Source organism: Nicotiana tomentosiformis, chromosome 4 (assembly GCF_000390325.3).
Source record: "Nicotiana tomentosiformis chromosome 4, ASM39032v3, whole genome shotgun sequence".
Classification (NCBI taxonomy): domain Eukaryota; kingdom Viridiplantae; phylum Streptophyta; class Magnoliopsida; order Solanales; family Solanaceae; genus Nicotiana; species Nicotiana tomentosiformis.
In genome coordinates this window covers 105,906,823-105,915,422 of record NC_090815.1, presented here as the reverse complement: position 1 = coordinate 105,915,422, position 8,600 = coordinate 105,906,823, and positions in this window count along the sequence as shown.

Here is an 8,600-nt window from a genome sequence, read left to right as displayed (position 1 = left end):
TGAATATATCTAGCTGGGCCTCGGAGTGGATCCACCTATCATATAAATCCCGTGGAAAATTGGGGTAACCAGAAGTGTGAGAGGAGTACGACTGAGCCTGCAACTGTGTACTCTCGGCCTCAAGAGCGACGATTAGGTCACCAAGGTTCGAAACTTTTTTTTCTATTTATAGGGGTAGACCCTCAATTAACTCTAAATTTGGCAATGGCTGCCTCTGTCATTAATGACTCCAAAATTTCGGGGTCATCTTCGAGCATCTTCGAGAAATCAGACCTATCCTTCTCCTTACGGGGAACTATTTCCTCCACCGTAGGAAAGTTGTTATCTTCAGCAACTATGGCCACTTCATCGTCGGGGGATGGGGGGGATGGGGGAGGGGCATATGAACCGCTAAGGGGACAGGATCAAGTACTCCCCCTAAATTGGTTGTATTAACCAGTTTTGCTCATTTTTGTATCGAGAAAATGTAAGCGCAGAAAAGATATAAGTGGCAAAAGATATCCAAACCAGCGAAAACATGAGCGTAAGGCCGAAGGTAACAAAAGCAACAACAATGAAAGAAGGAAAGAAGTGATGAATATTCAATGTTCGAAAAACATGAAAATCAGGGAAACGGTCTTATGTCCCTATTTATAAGAACCTGGGCACCACGATCGAGAATATAAATCGTCAATATCCCGCACGGATATCGAAATGACAGAGGCACGGGAAACGACGTAATACATCGAGAAAATGCGTCATAATGACGCGCGAGCGACATCTGAATCGACGTAACGATAAGTTATGGTTCATGAAGCACCACTTTATCACCTCGCCAAGAACGTTACTACTCGACCTGCTTGCCTAAAATCTCTCGAACTACAACTAGCGAAGTTCGCTCACCGAGGTCGTCCGAGAGACTGGCCCGATAATCGGAGGGACTAACTGTATGGGTCCAAATCTGCCTAAGGGCATTTAACACGAGTGATGTCGCCATAATATGATCGAAGTCGACTAATAACTAATAGGATCCATTGCCGAGCAACCAATTGTGGTCGAGGTCGAGTATTGAAGGGAGCAGTAACAACAAATTTAATAAAGAATATTCTGTTAGATATTCTTTATACTTACTTTTAGGGTTAATTGAGGGCATACCCCTATAAATAGAAAGAGATAGATCAGATGGGAGAGGCTCTGACAATAAATTCCTTGACAAAAAAATAGACTCTCTACATCTTAGACAGCGGATCCAAGAAAGGCTCGAAAATCCTTGTATCTATCTGTCATTCATCATAGCCAAAAGAAGAACCATTTCAACCCATTCGAGATTGGGTGAATTATTCTCTCTATTTACTTCTGAGCCATTCAATGTAATTGAATCTTGAACATTCCTCTCCCATTATTGATATCCGAATATTTTATTCATATATGAAGTTATTATTATTAGCTAGGTTTAACTCCTCATTTAATACATGCAATTAGTTTATCCAAAGATAATTATTTTTTGGTCAAACACAAGGCTCGAACGCGAGACCTTTGGTTAAGAAAAGAGCAACCGCATCCGCTGCACCACATCCTTTGGTGGTTTAGTTGGTCATGTCTATATTGATTGATTATAAATTATAGACAATAGCATTGCGTATTGTGCTTAGGCACATGCCATATTGATGAGTACTCAAACTGTAAAGTACCAAAAGAATTATGTAGCACAAATATAAGGAGTGTTGGCTTGAACAAGGAAGATACCTAACACGCTTTGATGAGAAAAGAAAGAAATACTTAGTAGAAGAAAGGCAAAACATACTTTGCTTCCATAGGTCTTTGCATTGAATATATGCACAAAAGACTTCTAAAAGTTGGTCTGATGAGTCTATCTTTTTCTTCTATTTTGACGGGCAAAAACTTGGAAGTACGCAACGGGAAAATTCCAATTTTGACGTTTACTTGTTTCTTTTCATCCTTCATTCATATATTCATTTATTTTTTTATTTCTGACCAAAAGTCCAAAAGCAAGACTTTAACATAAACGTTACGTTTGTGCCGATTGATGTGACAATTAATTAATTATCTTATTTTTTCAAGCATAATTGGACACTTCTTATGGATTTGTTAAAAAAATTGAAGATTGAAGTGAAGCAAACCTTGTAATTTTCAAACAATTTTCAGTTGTAGCAGAAAATTAGACAACGCATTGAAAAGCTATAGGGTAACTGGGGGTGTCCCTTGGTTTTGAAACCTAACCAACTGGTTTGGGTTGAAACAAACAAGTTTAGAACTAAATCAATAACAAAATCAATGTGAGTTTTTAGTTAAAGAGATATATCAGATTATAATATGTCTAAATGGGAACTAATAAACCACATGGGAGGCTACTTTCATATATAAAATAGGCTTACAATAACAGCCAAAGAATATAATTTATCTTTCAAAATTTTGGGTGCATCAAGTGATCAAGATATAGTGGAATGAATCTCATTTTCCAAATAAGACTATTGAAAGATCAGTAAAAATAATCAATTTTATGGATAATCACTCAACTTTTTTTTGTTGCACCAAAGTCATTCATTTTTGTAATGAAAAAAGTTACTCAACTTCATATAAGTAATAGAAAAATAACTAAACTATTTTTTGCTTCCAAAAGTCACTTAACCGTACATAAATAACACAAAAAGTCACAACAGAACATAAAGGAACACTTTCTATATTTAAGAAAAATTGAGAGTTCTTTTTTTTTTTTTGGTTATAGAAAGTTGTTTATTGACTTTCGTGATACTTAAGCAAATTTAAAAAATATTTCACAAAAAATAATTTAATAATTTTGGTGTAATAAATTAAAAGTTGAGTGTCCTTAATCAAGTCATAACTCAAGAATTACTGAAATAAAATTCGACTTAACTAATCTATAATCAAGTGATGAAAGGTTAAATGACGGCACACCTTTTAATAAAGATTCAATTCATTCAGTAATTTAAGTGACTGAAAAAAGTGGGATATATTTTCAATTAGCTTACTCATCCAAACGTAAGTCCATGTGAAATATTACTAAATTATGTTCCACTCAATAACCTAAGTCTTAACCATTATCTTTTGGGCAAGATTGTGGTTAAACGGAAACCTAGTACTAGGTTGCATTAAATGCATGTGTATGTTGCTTTGTGCTTAAGACATTGTACAATGCATCAAAGAAAGAGACAAATTTTATTTTATTTTATTGTGTTTGGGTTCTTGATCTGAGAAAAATGTCTTCAAAAAACTTATGTTCTTTTCCCCTTAAATGTTTGATGTCTTTTCTTTTGCTCGTTTGCTTGTATGTTCCAAGACAACAAAAAATACAAGGATAAATAAAGAATTACCACTATAGAGTGTACACGAGATAGTTTGGATCACTTCATCTTTCGATTATAAAATTTTGTATTTGAGCTACAAAAATAACTTTATAACGAGTAGTTTACTCACTGTCAAGGGTTATATTATGATGGATAAAACCTCATCACTCAATTAGACAGTGGCGGAGCCACTTTATATATTAAGGAGTATGTCAAATTGACATCCTTTCGCCAGAAAGATACACTATTTAGCTAGGTCAAAAAAATTATTTCTATGCATATTATACTATATGTTGACTCCCCTTGTTTCTTTCAATTTATCTTTTTTATTTTATATTTTGACATCTATTAATAAAATTTTTGGCTTCGCCATTGCAATAAGAGATTCCGGATTCGAGCTCTAAGAATGAAAAATTTATGGTAAAAAGCGTTTTCCTTTGTAACGAGTCCTACGCTATTCAAATCCGGATTAGTCAAGACCCTAAGTGGGTACTAGGCACTAGGGATGTACAATTGAAACCGACAAACCGCACCAACCCGATAATCCGAGTCAATCCGAGAAAAAAAATGACTATGGTTTGGTTTGATTGGTTTGGTGTTGGAAAAAAAAACGACGATATTTGGTTTGGTTTGGTTTTAACTAAAAAAAGTCAAACCGAAACCAAACCCCGACATTATGTGTATAGAAGTTTTAAATATATTTAATACATGAAAATATTTATTGTAGTGTGGTTTATAAATATTTCTTTAACTTTTTCAGAATTTTATTTTTTAACGTATTATTTCAAGTTTGGAATTATAATTTTTGGATGCTCCAATAAGTTTTATAGTCCATAAATGGTAGTAACTCAAATAAATCCTAAATTAAACCAAAATCAAATCAATTATAATGATAATAAAAGACATTCAATTCAATTGTACTATGAATAAAAATAATATTGGATATCTATGTTTTAGTTTTTCCATGGTTTAGGTAAACGTCTCATTAATGAACTCCGTGGATAAGTTAACTCTTCAATCACATATAGAGGTAGTTTCAAGATTTAAATTTAATGAGTTCAGCTTTTATGGTTTTAACATTGAACTTATTATACTATTAAAATTATGGGTTCAAATCTAATACTTGTTGAGATTTTAATAGGTTTTTATATATAAATATATACTCTGTGTTGAAATTTATGGATTCAGTTGAACTCGTATCCGAAATGCTACATACGCTCCTAACAACATAATGCGATTAACTAACTCTAATGATTATTGTTACTAGAACTTATTATATGATACACAATCTAATGACAAAGAAAAAACGAAAAAATATATTTTTTTTAAAAAAAGAGCTAACAAAATGATATATTGTAATAATATGCAAAAGTTGAAACTTGAATAAAAACACATTTATCCAACAGTATACGACTACGATATTACATTATACTGTAAGAGTATACAGTTATACTAGAATAGTATACTATAATAGTATACATATATACCGAAACGATATACTATAATAATATTAAACTTTTCAGCAAAAATTAAAATTAAAACACAGTTGCCCAACAATATACAACTATTGTCTCACAATATATTATAAGAGTATACTATAATAGAGTATATAGTTATACTATAACTGTATACTATAATGGTATACATATATACCGAAACGTTATATGGGTAGGGTCGCGTAATTATTTTGAGCAGATAAAATCAGGGTAATTATTTTAGTTTCTATGGGTAACCCTGTATATATCCCTAAAAGCATTGCATCTAAGTTGGGTTAAACACACCGGAAAGAAGCCCATTTACAAGGTTACAAGCCCAATATGGAACTGCGTCTCTTAAGTCTAGGGTTGTTCATGGTTTGACAAAAAAACAATCCAAACCGAATCAAATCGATTAAGTAAACCGATATTTTTCTTGATTTGGATTAGTTTTGGTTTTAAATTTTAAAAACCGATAATATTTGGTTTGGTTTTGGTTCTATTATAAAAAATCGAAAAATAAACCGAACCAAACCGATAAATTATATATAAAATTTAATAACTATTTATTTAAAGTATCATATCTTTTTGTAAATAATTTTAAATATTTTTTGTATTTTAATTATTATATATAGATTTTGGTTTATACTACTTATATCTTAAAAGATTGCCTAAGCCCAAAGTAATAGGAATTGGGCCCGAAGTAATAGGAATTGGCCAATTTCTTTTCCTTAAGAGACTCAAATTCTCTAACCATACGTATCTACTTTTGCCTAACAGAAGAATTTAAAAAAAATCTATCACAAAAGTCAAAAACAACTACTCAAATTGTAAGACTACGGGTTAAAGTTTGAGAAAATTTTTATGAACGTAAGATTCTAATTTGTTACAATGAATACTTTATCATTGATTCAACAAAGTGATGTTAGGCATTACGTTTTAAATTAATTTGTCTTTGTTACTCAGGTAATTTTTTATTAATTCAACAAAGTGATGTTAATCAATATTTATTCTTGACATCTGATAAAATGGGTTCTAATTTATTTCAGATGAAAAGGACTGATGTTGAAGATTTGGAGGTCACCTTAAAAAATACTACTCCAGCTACACCAACATCTGCGGCAACTCAAGCATATGGTAACACTCCTGGTACTTCTATTATGCGCAATCCTCTTAAAAAGCAAAAAAGAACAACATCGTGTGGTCAAGACCCTAGCCCTAGGGAAATGGTCGAGAAAAATCTGAAATTTGGCCACACTTCACAAAGTTTACTGATAAAAAGGATGATATGAGGGCAAAATATAATTACTGTCCTAAAAACTTTGCTTGTCCTAGTAGGAATGGGACTTCAAATCTTTGGGCATATTTAACCAGCAAGTGTGATAAATCCCCTTTCAAGCTAATTGATAGGAAGCAACCAACGCTCAAATTTATACCTATTAAAGGAGGGGAACAAGGAAGTTTAGAAAGGGTTGTTTATAATGTTGTTGAGGTTAGGAGGGCAATTGCCGAGTTTGTTATAATTGATGAACAACCATTTAAAGTTGTTGAGGGGGAAGGGTTTTAAGAGATTAATGTTGGTTATTTTGCCTAATTATGAGTTACCTTATCGCATTACTGTTGCTAGGCAATGTTTAAAATTTTATCAAGAGGAGAAACAGAAGCTTAAAAGACTTATTAGAGATCAACGTGTATGTCTTACTAGTGATGCATGGAAAAAGCCTCTCTACCTCTACAAGGTAGGGGTAAGATATGAGTATACACTATCCTCCCCAGACCTCACTATATGGGATTATACTGGGTATGTTGTTGTTGTTGTTATTGAAGAGTAATGCCTTATATAATAATTCTTTTTTCAGAATATCCAGACGCTGCTTTGAGCATTGACTAGTTTGGAGCTCAAGCTAAGGACGATGATGGAAGCAGCTACGAAAGTGATTTTTATGAAGAAAAAAAGTAGAAGTGAATATGATATAATGGATTCTCTTATTCTTTTTTTAGTTTAAATACATAATTTTTACTTTTAAATGAACAAAGTTATTTGTACTTTGGAACCTTTCTTTTGGCTTGTTCTTTTAATTCTCAACTTAGTTCACCCGGTACAGTTTTCTATCTTATATTATTGCTACAATTTTAATGTTCTGCTTTATATTATATATTACATTTTTAAATATAAATAGTTAAAAGAACTATCACTGTAGGTATTTGAATTTATGCTCTAGTAGTACTTAAAATATTATTGTATAGTGACGTTTTACTATTATCAACTTATCATTAGCTTATTAAGAATCGAAAACTCGAACCAAACCGAACCAAACCAACAACAACCATACCGATGATTTGTATTTAATTTGGTTTGGTTTTGGTTTTAAAATTTTAAAAACCGATTAAATTGGTTTGGTTTTAGTTTTAATAAAAAAACCGACCAAACTGAACCGTGAACACCCCTATGTTAAGTCCATGAACTTGCCAGTATAGTGAGAATACTTATTTAGCCACTTTTAAGTCTGTTGTTTAAATTATATTCATAATTTATAATATATTTAAAGATTAGCTAATTCACTCAAATTTCAAGATTAAATATCCTAAATTTTTTAGCTGCCAATTTGAAATTCATGACTAAGTGTCCTAAATTTCTGAGCTCTTAATTTAAAATTCAGGACATATGATTCAAATTTATGGATATAATTTTTGAACTTTAGGACATGATATCCTGAAGTTTGAACTTTGAAATTTAAACTTATGGACATCGTGTCCTAAAGTTTGAGTGAATTAACTAATCTTTAAATACTTTATAAATTATAGATATATTTTAAACAACATGCTTAAAAATGGCCATCTAGTATCATTTTCACAATAGTTACATGTAATGTGGGATAATCTATTTATAATACTAGTCTTAGTGCACGCGCTTTGCGCGTGTATCTATATCAATGAATACACAACTTTAAAGAATTAGATTAATACTATTCATCCGCTTTAATTTAGTTTAACTAGATACGGAGTTTAAGAAAATAGGAAAGGAAATTTTTTGAAACTTGTGATCTTGCACATACCACAACATTTGAGTGGCTATAAAAGTTTATCATTAAAGGTAAAATAAAATGTTGACATTAAATTATTTTCAAATTTTAAAACGTATTATTAATTTTTTAAACAAACTTAAAAAATAGTGTTATCCTTTTGGAATGAATAAAATATTAAATAATATATTTGAGCTCAATAAAGAAAGAAATCTTGCACCACAAAAGTTCTCAGATGCTAAGAGTTTAGTTAATTAAAAATAATTTTACTTATGTGATGAATTTGTAAGTTAAATTTATTTTTTTTGATAATTTATATTTTTTTCTCAACATTAAAGGTAATAACTTATTTTTTGTTATTCAAATTCTTAATGTTAGTTGATACAAATTTTTATAATTTTAACCGCAATTATAATTTTATCTACTAAGCATTCTATTTTCAAAGAATAAAAATTTTGATCTAATATTTTTCTTTTGAATCTTTATTTTTATTGACTCTTGGAAACCACTTTTTCTCTCTCTTTTATATTCTAAAATATTTATATTTGTTCTAATTATTCAATGTAGGTTTAAAATAATGTTATATAAAAACCAATCAATAAAACTCTTTGAATAGAAAAATAATTTGTTCTATATTATTGTGTTAAGTATTCAATCTACAATTAAAGAGAATGTTGAACCATGAAATAGGCTTTGTTCAAAAATGAACTATTTTAGTATGTTCCTTCTTGTATTATCTTACTCCGTAGTATATTTGTGTACTTTTTATTCCTTCCTGTAGTTCCTAACTAATTTTA